Source organism: Ambystoma mexicanum, chromosome 7p, assembly GCF_040938575.1.
Source record: "Ambystoma mexicanum isolate Mex_15411 chromosome 7p, UKY_AmexF1_1, whole genome shotgun sequence".
NCBI classification, from domain to species: domain Eukaryota; kingdom Metazoa; phylum Chordata; class Amphibia; order Caudata; family Ambystomatidae; genus Ambystoma; species Ambystoma mexicanum.
The window spans coordinates 48,707,682-48,720,217 of record NC_090939.1 but is presented as its reverse complement, the minus strand read 5'-3'; positions in this window follow the sequence as shown (position 1 = coordinate 48,720,217).

The following is a 12,536-nucleotide window of genomic DNA, read 5'->3' as shown; positions in this document are numbered from 1 at the left end:
CATGCCGAGAGTGCCAGAGGCTGTGCGCACTGGGATGCGGGGACATGGAGGCCAGACACACTGGTGTGCATGCAGGGTGATAGGGCGGCGCACATGCCGAGAGTGCCAGAGGCTGTGCGCACTGGGATGGTGGACATGGAGGCCAGACAAACTGGTGTGCATGCAGGGTGATAGGAAGATGCACATGCCGAGGGCGCCAGAGGCTGTGCGCACTGGGATGCGGGGACATGGAGGCCAGACACACTGGTGTGCATGCAGGGTGATAGGGAGATGCACATGCCGAGGGCGCCAGAGTCTGTACGCACTGGAATGCGGGGACATGGAGGCCAGACACACTGGTGTGCATGCAGGGTAATACGGAGATGCACATGCCGAGGGCGCCAGAGGCTGTGCGCACTGGGATGCGGGGACATGGAGGCCAGACACACTGGTGTGCATGCAGGGTGATAGGGAGATGCACATGCCGTGGGCGCCAGAGGCTGTGCGCACTGGGATGCGGGGACATGGAGGCCAGACACACTGGTGTGCATGCAGGGTGATAGAGAGATGCACATGCCGAGGGCGTCAGAGGCTGTGCGCACTGGGATGCGGGGACATTGAGGCCAGACACACTGGTGTACATGCAGGGTGATAGAGACATGCACATGCCGAGGGCGCCAGAGGCTGTGCGCACTGGGATGCGGGGACATGGAGGCCAGACACACTGGTGTGCATGCAGGGTGATAGGGAGGTGCACATGCCGAGGGCGCCAGAGGCTGTGCGCACTGGGATACGGGGACATGGAGGCCAGACACACTGGTGTGCATGCAGGGTGATAGGGAGATGCACATGCCGAGGGCGCCAGAGGCTGTGCGCACTGGGATGCTGGGACATGGAGGCCAGACACACTGGTGTGCATGCAGGGTGATCAGGAGATGCACGTGCCGAGGGGGCCAGAGGCTGTGCGCGCTGGGATGCAGGGACATGGAAGCCAGACACACTTGTGTGCATGCAGGGTGATAGGGAGATGCACGTGCCGAGGGGGCCAGAGGATGTGCGCGCTGGGATGAAGGGACATGGAGGCCAGACACACTGGTGTGCATGCAGGGTGATAGGGAGATGCACATTGCCGAGGACGCCAGAGGCTGTGCGCGCTGGGATGCAGGGACATGGAGGCCAGATACACTGGTGTGCATGCAGGGTGATAGGGAGATGCACGTGCCGAGGACGCCAGAGGCTGTGCGCGCTGGGATGCAGGGACATGGAGGCCAGACACACTGGTGTGCATGCAGGGTGATAGGGAGCTGCACGTGCCGAGGGCGCCAGAGGCTGTGCGCACTGGGATGCAGGGACATGGAGGCCAGACACACTGGTGTGCATGCAGGGTGATAGGGAGATGCACATGCCGAGGGCGCCAGAGGCTTTGCGCACTGGGATGCAGGGACATGGAGGCCAGAGACACTGGTGTGCATGCAGGGTGATAGGCAGGTGCACATGCCTAGGGCGCCAGAGGCTGTGCGCACTGGGATGCAGGGACATGGAGGCCAGACACACTGGTGTGCATGCAGGGTGATAGGGAGGTCCACATGCCGAGGGCGCCAGAGGCTGTGCGCACTGGGATGCGGGGACATGGAGGCCAGACACACTGGTGTGCATGCAGGGTGATAGGGACGTGCACATGCCGAGGGCGCCAGAGGCTGTGCGCACTGGGATGCGGGGACATGGAGGCCAGACACACTGGTGTGCATGCAGGGTGATAGGGACGTGCACATGCCGAGGGTGCCAGAGGCTGTGCGCACTGGGATGCGGGGACATGGAGGCCAGACACACTGGTGTGCATGCAGGGTGATAGGGAGATGCACATGCCGAGGGCGCCAGAGGCTGTGCGCACTGGGATGCGGGGACATGGAGGCCAGACACACTGGTGTGCATGCAGGGTGATAGGGAGGCGCACATGCCGATGGCGCCAGAGGCTGTGCGCACTGGGATGCGGGGACATGGAGGCCAGACACACTGGTGTGCATGCAGGGTGATAGGGAGGCGCACATGCCGAGGGCGCCAGAGGCTGTGCGCACTGGGATGCGGGGACATGGAGGCCAGACACACTGGTGTGCATGCAGGGTGATAGGGAGGCGCACATGCCGAGGGCGCCAGAGGCTGTGCGCACTGGGATGCGGGGACATGGAGGCCAGACACACTGGTGTGCATGCAGGGTGATAGGGAGATGCACATGCCGAGGGCGCCAGAGGCTGTGCGCACTGGGATGCGGGGACATGGAGGCCAGACACACTGGTGTGCATGCAGGGTGGTAGGGAGATGCACATGCCGAGGGCCCCAGAGTCTGTGCGCACTGGGATGCGGGGACATGGAGGCCAGACACACTGGTGTGCATGCAGGGTGATAGGGAGATGCACATGCCGAGGGCCCAAGAGGCTGTGCTCACTGGGATGCGGGGACATGGAGGCTAGACACACTGGTGTAGATGCAGGGTGATAGAGACATGTACATGCCGAGGGCGCCAGAGGCTGTGCGCACTGGGATGCGGGGACATGGAGGCCAGACACACTGGTGTGCATTCAGGGTGATAGGGAGGTGCACATGCCGAGGGCGCCAGAGGCTGTGCGCACTGGGATGCGGGGACATGGAGGCCAGACACACTGGTGTGCATGCAGGGTGATAGGGAGATGCACATGCCGAGGGCGCCAGAGGCTGTGCGCACTGGGATGCGGGGACATGGAGGCCAGACACACTGGTGTGCATGCAGGGTGATAGGGAGATGCACATGCCGAGGGCGCCAGAGGCTGTGCGCACTGGGATGCAGGGACATGGAGGCCAGACACACTGGTGTGCATGCAGGGTGATAGGGAGATGCACATGCCGAGGGCTCCAGAGGCTGTGCGCACTGGGATGCAGGGACATGGAGGCCAGACACACTGGTGTGCATGCAGGGTGATAGGGAGATGCACATGCCGAGGGCGCCAGAGGCTGTGCGCACTGGGATGCATGGACATGGAGGCCAGACACACTGGTGTGCATGCAGGGTGATAGGGAGATGCACATGCCGAGGGCGCCAGATGCTGTGCGCACTGGGATGCAGGGACATGGAGGCCGACACACTGGTGTGCATGCAGGGTGATAGGGAGGCGCACATGCCGAGGGCACCAGAGGCTGTGCGCACTGGGATGCAGGGACATGGAGGCCAGACACACTGGTGTGCATGCAGGGTGATAGGGAGGCGCACATGCCGAGGGCGCCAGAGGCTGTGCGCACTGGGATGCAGGGACATGGAGGCCAGACACACTGGTGTGCATGCAGGGTGATAGGGAGGCGCACATACCGAGGGCACCAGAGGCTGTGCGCACTGGGATGCAGGGACATGGAGGCGGAGATGCACATGCCGAGGGCGCCAGAGGCTGTGCGCACTGGGATGCAGTGACATGTAGGCCAGACACACTGGTGTGCATGCAGGGTGATAGGGAGATGCACGTGCCGAGGGCGCCAGAGGCTGTGTGCATTGGGATGCAGGGACATGGAGGCCAGACACACTGGTGTGCATGCAGGGTGATAGGGAGCTGCACATGCCGAGGGCGCCAGAGGCTGTGCGCACTGGGATGCAGGGACATGGAGGCCAGACACACTGGTGTGCATGCAGGGTGATAGGGAGCTGCACATGCCGAGGGCGCCAGAGGCTGTGCGCACTGGGATGCAGGGACATGGAAGCGAGATGCACATGCCGAGGGCGCCAGAGGCTGTGTGCACTGGGATGCAGTGACATGGAGGCCAGACACACTGGTGTGCATGCAGGGTGATAGGGAGATGCACATGCCGAGGGCGCCAGAGGCTGTGCGCACTGGGATGCAGGGACATGGAGGCCAGACACACTGGTGTGCATGCAGGGTGATAGGGAGCTGCACATGCCGAGGGCGCCAGAGGCTGTGCGCACTGGGATGCAGGGACATGGAAGCGAGATGCACATGCCGAGGGCGCCAGAGGCTGTGCGCACTGGGATGCAGTGACATGGAGGCCAGACACACTGGTGTGCATGCAGGGTGATAGGGAGATGCACGTGCCGAGGGCGCCAGAGGCTGTGCGCACTGGGATGCAGGGACATGGAGGCCAGACACACTGGTGTGCATGCAGGGTGATAGGGAGCTGCACGTGCCGAGGGCGCCAGAGGCTGTGCGCACTGGGATGCAGGGACATGGAGGCCAGTCACACTGGTGTGCATGCAGGGTGATAGGGAGCTGCACGTGCCAAGGGCGCCAGAGGCTGTGCGCACTGGGATGCAGGGACATGGAGGCCAGACACACTGGTGTGCACGCAGGGTGATAGGGAGCTGCACATGCCAAGGGCGCCAGAGGCTGTGCGCACTGGGATGCAGGGACATGGAGGCCAGACACACTGGTGTGCATGCAGGGTGATAGGGAGCTGCACGTGCCAAGGGCGCCAGAGGCTGTGCGCACTGGGATGCAGGGACATGGAGTCCAGACACACTGGTGTGCATGCAAGGTGATAGGGAGATGCACGTGCCGAGGGGGCCAGAGGCTGTGCGCACTGGGATGCAGGGACATGGAGGCCAGACACACTGGTGTGCATGCAGGGTGATAGGGAGATGCACGTGCCGAGGGCGCCAGAGGCTGTGCGCACTGGGATGCAGGGACATGGAGGCCAGACACACTGGTGTGCATGCAGGGTGATAGGGAGATGCACGTGCCGAGGGCGCCTGAGGCTGTGCGCACTGGGATGCAGGCACATGGAGGCCAGACACACTGGTGTGCATGCAGAGTGATAGGGAGATGCACGTGCCGAGGGCGCCAGCGGGCTGGGATGCAAGGACATGGAGGCCAGACACACTGGTGTGCATGCAGGGTGATAGGGAGATGCACGTGCCGAGGACGCCAGAGGCTGTGCGCGCTGGGATGCAGGGACATGGAGGCCAGACACACTGGTGTGCATGCAGGGTGATAGGGAGCAGCACGTGCCGAGGGCGCCAGAGGCTGTGCGCACTGGGATGCAGGGACATGGAGGCCAGACACACTGGTGTGCATGCAGGGTGATAGGGAGGTGCACATGCCGAGGGCGCCAGAGGCTGTGCGCGCTGGGATGCAGGGACATGGAGGCCAGAGACACTGGTGTGCATGCAGGGTGATAGGGAGGTGCACATGCCGAGGGCGCCAGAGGCTGTGCGCACTGGGATGCGGGGACATGGAGGCCAGACACACTGGGGTGCATGCAGGGTGATAGGGAGGTGCACATGCCGAGAGTGCCAGAGGCTGTGCGCACTGGGATGCGGGGACATGGAGGCCAGACACACTGGTGTGCATGCAGGGTGATAGGGCGGTGCACATGCCGAGAGTGCCAGAGGCTTTGCGCTCTGGGATGGGGGACATGGAGGCCAGACACACTGGTGTGCATGCAGGGTGATAGGGAGGCGCACATGCCGAGGGCGCCAGAGGCTGTGCGCACTGGGATGCAGGGACATGGAGGCCAGACACACTGGTGTGCATGCAGGGTGATAGGGAGGCGCACATACCGAGGGCACCAGAGGCTGTGCGCACTGGGATGCAGGGACATGGAGGCGGAGATGCACATGCCGAGGGCGCCAGAGGCTGTGCGCACTGGGATGCAGTGACATGTAGGCCAGACACACTGGTGTGCATGCAGGGTGATAGGGAGATGCACGTGCCGAGGGCGCCAGAGGCTGTGTGCATAGGGATGCAGGGACATGGAGGCCAGACACACTGGTGTGCATGCAGGGTGATAGGGAGCTGCACATGCCGAGGGCGCCAGAGGCTGTGCGCACTGGGATGCAGGGACATGGAGGCCAGACACACTGGTGTGCATGCAGGGTGATAGGGAGCTGCACATGCCGAGGGCGCCAGAGGCTGTGCGCACTGGGATGCAGGGACATGGAAGCGAGATGCACATGCCGAGGGCGCCAGAGGCTGTGTGCACTGGGATGCAGTGACATGGAGGCCAGACACACTGGTGTGCATGCAGGGTGATAGGGAGATGCACATGCTGAGGGCGCCAGAGGCTGTGCGCACTGGGATGCAGGGACATGGAGGCCAGACACACTGGTGTGCATGCAGGGTGATAGGGAGCTGCACATGCCGAGGGCGCCAGAGGCTGTGCGCACTGGGATGCAGGGACATGGAAGCGAGATGCACATGCCGAGGGCGCCAGAGGCTGTGCGCACTGGGATGCAGTGACATGGAGGCCAGACACACTGGTGTGCATGCAGGGTGATAGGGAGATGCACGTGCCGAGGGCGCCAGAGGCTGTGCGCACTGGGATGCAGGGACATGGAGGCCAGACACACTGGTGTGCATGCAGGGTGATAGGGAGCTGCACGTGCCGAGGGCGCCAGAGGCTGTGCGCACTGGGATGCAGGGACATGGAGGCCAGTCACACTGGTGTGCATGCAGGGTGATAGGGAGCTGCACGTGCCAAGGGCGCCAGAGGCTGTGCGCACTGGGATGCAGGGACATGGAGGCCAGACACACTGGTGTGCACGCAGGGTGATAGGGAGCTGCACATGCCAAGGGCGCCAGAGGCTGTGCGCACTGGGATGCAGGGACATGGAGGCCAGACACACTGGTGTGCATGCAGGGTGATAGGGAGCTGCACGTGCCAAGGGCGCCAGAGGCTGTGCGCACTGGGATGCAGGGACATGGAGTCCAGACACACTGGTGTGCATGCAGGGTGATAGGGAGATGCACGTGCCGAGGGGGCCAGAGGCTGTGCGCACTGGGATGCAGGGACATGGAGGCCAGACACACTGGTGTGCATGCAGGGTGATAGGGAGATGCACGTGCCGAGGGCGCCAGAGGCTGTGCGCACTGGGATGCAGGGACATGGAGGCCAGACACACTGGTGTGCATGCAGGGTGATAGGGAGATGCACGTGCCGAGGGCGCCTGAGGCTGTGCGCACTGGGATGCAGGCACATGGAGGCCAGACACACTGGTGTGCATGCAGAGTGATAGGGAGATGCACGTGCCGAGGGCGCCAGCGCGCTGGGATGCAAGGACATGGAGGCCAGACACACTGGTGTGCATGCAGGGTGATAGGGAGATGCACGTGCCGAGGACGCCAGAGGCTGTGCGCGCTGGGATGCAGGGACATGGAGGCCAGACACACTGGTGTGCATGCAGGGTGATAGGGAGCAGCACGTGCCGAGGGCGCCAGAGGCTGTGCGCACTGGGATGCAGGGACATGGAGGCCAGACACACTGGTGTGCATGCAGGGTGATAGGGAGGTGCACATGCCGAGGGCGCCAGAGGCTGTGCGCGCTGGGATGCAGGGACATGGAGGCCAGAGACACTGGTGTGCATGCAGGGTGATAGGGAGGTGCACATGCCAAGGGCGCCAGAGGCTGTGCGCACTGGGATGCGGGGACATGGAGGCCAGACACACTGGGGTGCATGCAGGGTGATAGGGAGGTGCACATGCCGAGAGTGCCAGAGGCTGTGCGCACTGGGATGCGGGGACATGGTGGCCAGACACACTGGTGTGCATGCAGGGTGATAGGGCGGTGCACATGCCGAGAGTGCCAGAGGCTTTGCGCTCTGGGATGGGGGACATGGAGGCCAGACACACTGGTGTGCATGCAGGGTGATAGGAAGATGCACATGCCGAGGGCGCCAGAGGCTGTGCGCACTGGGATGCGGGGACATGGTGGCCAGACACACTGGTGTGCATGCAGGGTGATAGGGAGATGCACATGCCGAGGGCGCCAGAGTCTGTGCGCACTGGGATGCGGGGACATGGAGGCCAGACACACTGGTGTGAATGCAGGGTAATACGGAGATGCACATGCCGAGGGCGCCAGAGGCTGTGCTCACTGGGATGCGGGGACATGGAGGCCAGACATACTGGTGTGCATGCAGGGTGATAGGGAGATGCACATGCCGAGGGCGCCAGAGGCTGTGCGCACTGGGATGCGGGGACATGGAGGCCAGACACACTGGTGTGCATGCAGGGTGATAGGGAGATGCACATGCCGAGGGCGCCAGAGGCTGTGCGCACTGGGATGCGGGGACATGGAGGCCAGACACACTGGTGTACATGCAGGGTGATAGAGACATGCACTTGCCGAGGGCGCCAGAGGCTGTGCGCACTGGGATGCGGGGACATGGAGGCCAGACACACTGGTGTGCATGCAGGGTGATAGGGAGGCGCACATGCCGAGGGCACCAGAGGCAGTGCGCACTGGGATGCAGGGACATGGAGGCGGAGATGCACATTCCTAGGGCGCCAGAGGCTGTGCGCACTGGGATGCAGTGACATGTAGGCCGACACAATGGTGTGCATGCAGGGTGATAGGGAGATGCACGTGCCGAGGGCGCCAGAGGCTGTGTGCATTGGGATGCAGGGACATGGAGGCCAGACACACTGGTGTGCATGCAGGGTGATAGGGAGCTGCACATGCCGAGGGCGCCAGAGGCTGTGCGCACTGGGATGCAGGGACATGGAGGCCAGACACACTGGTGTGCATGCAGGGTGATAGGGAGATGCACATGCCGAGGGCGCCAGAGTCTGTACACACTGGTGTGCATGCAGGGTGATAGAGAGATGCACGTGCCGAGGGCGCCAGAGGCTGTGTGCATTGGGATGCAGGGACATGGAGGCCAGACACACTGGTGTGCATGCAGGGTGATAGGGAGCTGCACATGCCGAGGGCGCCAGAGGCTGTGCGCACTGGGATGCAGGGACATGGAGGCCAGACACACTGGTGTGCATGCAGGGTGATAGGGAGATGCACATGCTGAGGGCGCCAGAGTCTGTACACACTGGTGTGCATGCAGGGTGATAGGGAGATGCACATGCCGAGGGCGCCAGAGGCTGTGCGCACTGGGATGCAGGGACATGGAGGCCAGACACATTGGTGTGCATGCAGGGTGATAGGGAGCTGCACATGCCGAGGGCGCCAGAGGCTGTGCGCACTGGGATGCAGGGACATGGAGGCGAGATGCACATGCCGAGGGCGCCAGAGGCTGTGCGCACTGGGATGCAGTGGCATGGATGCCAGACACACTGGTGTGCATGCAGGGTGATAGGGAGATGCACGTGCCGAGGGGGCCAGAGGCTGTGCGCACTGGGATGCAGTGACATGGAGGCCAGACACACTGGTGTGCATGCAGGGTGATAGGGAGATGCACGTGCCGAGGGCGCCAGAGGCTGTGCGCACTGGGATGCAGGGACATGGAGGCCAGACACACTGGTGTGCATGCAGGGTGATAGGGAGCTGCACGTGCCAAGGGCGCCAGAGGCTGTGCGCACTGGGATGCAGGGACATGGTGGCCAGACACACTAGTGTGCATGCAGGGTGATAGGGAGCAGCACGTGCCGAGGGCGCCAGAGGCTGTGCGCACTGGGATGCAGGGACATGGAGGCCAGACACACTGGTGTGCATGCAGGGTGATAGGGAGATGCACGTGCCGAGGGGGCTAGAGGCTGTGCGCACTGGGATGCAGGGACATGGAGGCCAGACACACTGGTGTGCATGCAGGGTGATAGGGAGATGCACGTGCCGAGGGCGCCAGAGGCTGTGCGCACTGGGATGCAGGGACATGGAGGCCAGACACACTGGTGTGCATGCAGAGTGATAGGGAGATGCACGTGCCGAGGGCGCCAGAGGCTGTGCGCGCTGGATGCAGGGACATGGAGGCCAGACACACTCGTGTGCTTGCAGGGTGATAGGGAGATGCACATGCCGAGGGGGCCAGAGGCTGTGCGCGCTGGGATGCAGGGACATGGAGGCCAGACACACTCGTGTGCATGCAGGGTGATAGGGAGATGCACGTGCCGAGGGGGCCAGAGGCTGTGCGCGCTGGGATGCAGGGACATGGAGGCCAGACACACTGGTGTGCATGCAGGGTGATAGGGAGATGCACGTGCCGAGGGGGCCAGAGGCTGTGCGCGCTGGGATGCAGGGACATGGAGGCCAGACACACTGGTGTGCATGCAGGGTGATAGGGAGCTGCACGTGCCGAGGGCGCCAGAGGCTGTGCGCATTGGGATGCAGGGACATGGAGGCCAGACACACTGGTGTGCATGCAGGGTGATAGGGAGATGCACGTGCCGAGGGCGCCAGAGGCTGTGCGCGCTGGGATGCAGGGACATGGAGGCCAGACACACTGGTGTGCATGCAGGGTGATAGGGAAATGCACATGCCGAGGGCGCCAGAGGCTGTGCGCGCTGGGATGCAGGGACATGGAGGCCAGACACACTGGTGTGCATGCAGGGTGATAGGGAGGTGCACATGCCGAGGGCGCCAGAGGCTGTGCGCGCTGGGATGCAGGGACATGGAGGCCAGAGACACTGGTGTGCATGCAGGGTGATAGGGAGGTGCACATGCCGAGGGCGCCAGAGGCTGTGCGCACTTGGATGCGGGGACATGGAGGCCAGACACACTGGTGTGCATGCAGGGTGATAGGGAGGTGCACATGCCGAGAGTGCCAGAGGCTGTGCGCACTGGGATGCGGGGACATGGAGGCCAGACACACTGGTGTGCATGCAGGGTGATAGGGCGGCGCACATGCCGAGAGTGCCAGAGGCTGTGCGCACTGGGATGGTGGACATGGAGGCCAGACAAACTGGTGTGCATGCAGGGTGATAGGAAGATGCACATGCCGAGGGCGCCAGAGGCTGTGCGCACTGGGATGCGGGGACATGGAGGCCAGACACACTGGTGTGCATGCAGGGTGATAGGGAGATGCACATGCCGAGGGCGCCAGAGTCTGTGCGCACTGGAATGCGGGGACATGGAGGCCAGACACACTGGTGTGCATGCAGGGTAATACGGAGATGCACATGCCGAGGGCGCCAGAGGCTGTGCGCACTGGGATGCGGGGACATGGAGGCCAGACATACTGGTGTGCATGCAGGGTGATAGGGAGATGCACATGCCGAGGGCGCCAGAGGCTGTGCGCACTGGGATACGGGGACATGGAGGCCAGACACACTGGTGTGCATGCAGGGTGATAGGGAGATGCACATGCCGAGGGCGCCAGAGGCTGTGCGCACTGGGATGCTGGGACATGGAGGCCAGACACACTGGTGTGCATGCAGGGTGATAGGGAGGTGCACATGCCGAGGGCGCCAGAGGCTGTGCGCACTGGGATGCAGGGACATGGAGGCCAGACACACTGGTGTGCATGCAGGGTGATAGGGAGGTGCACATGCCGAGGGCGCCAGAGGCTGTGCGCACTGGGATGCAGGGACATGGAGGCCAGACACATTGGTGTGCATGCAGGGTGATAGGGAGATGCACATGCCGAGGACGCCAGAGGCTGTGCGCACTGGGATGCAGGGACATGGAGGCCAGACACACTGGTGTGCATGCAGGGTGATAGGGAGATGCACATGCCGAGGGCGCCAGAGGCTGTGCGCACTGGGATGCAGGGACATGGAGGCCAGACATACTGGTGTGCATGCAGGGTGATAGGGAGATGCACATGCCGAGGGCGCCAGAGGCTGTGCGCACTGGGATGCGGGGACATGGAGGCCAGACACACTGGTGTGCATGCAGGGTGATAGAGAGATGCACATGCCGAGGGCGTCAGAGGCTGTGCGCACTGGGATGCGGGGACATTGAGGCCAGACACACTGGTGTACATGCAGGGTGATAGAGACATGCACATCCCGAGGGCGCCAGACGCTGTGCGCACTGGGATGCGGGGACATGGAGGCCAGACACACTGGTGTGCATGCAGGGTGATAGGGAGGTGCACATGCCGAGGGCGCCAGAGGCTGTGCGCACTGGGATACGGGGACATGGAGGCCAGACACACTGGTGTGCATGCAGGGTGATAGGGAGATGCACATGCCGAGGGCGCCAGAGGCTGTGCGCACTGGGATGCTGGGACATGGAGGCCAGACACACTGGTGTGCATGCAGGGTGATAGGGAGGTGCACATGCCGAGGGCGCCAGAGGCTGTGCGCACTGGGATGCAGGGACATGGAGGCCAGACACACTGGTGTGCATGCAGGGTGATAGGGAGGTGCACATGCCGAGGGCGCCAGAGGCTGTGCGCACTGGGATGCAGGGACATGGAGGCCAGACACACTGGTGTGCATGCAGGGTGATAGGGAGATGCACATGCCGAGGACGCCAGAGGCTGTGCGCACTGGGATGCAGGGACATGGAGGCCAGACACACTGGTGTGCATGCAGGGTGATAGGGAGATGCACATGCCGAGGGCGCCAGAGGCTGTGCGCACTGGGATGCAGGGACATGGAGGCCAGACACACTGGTGTGCATGCAGGGTGATAGGGAGATGCACATGCCGAGGGCGCCAGATGCGGTGCGCACTGGGATGCAGGGACATGGAGGCCGACACACTGGTGTGCATGCAGGGTGATAGGGAGGCGCACATGCCGAGGGTGCCAGAGGCTGTGCGCACTGGGATGCAGGGACATGGAGGCCAGACACACTGGTGTGCATGCAGGGTGATAGGGAGGCGCACATGCCGAGGGCGCCAGAGGCTGTGCGCACTGGGATGCAGGGACATGGAGGCCAGACACACTGGTGTGCATGCAGGGTGATAGGGA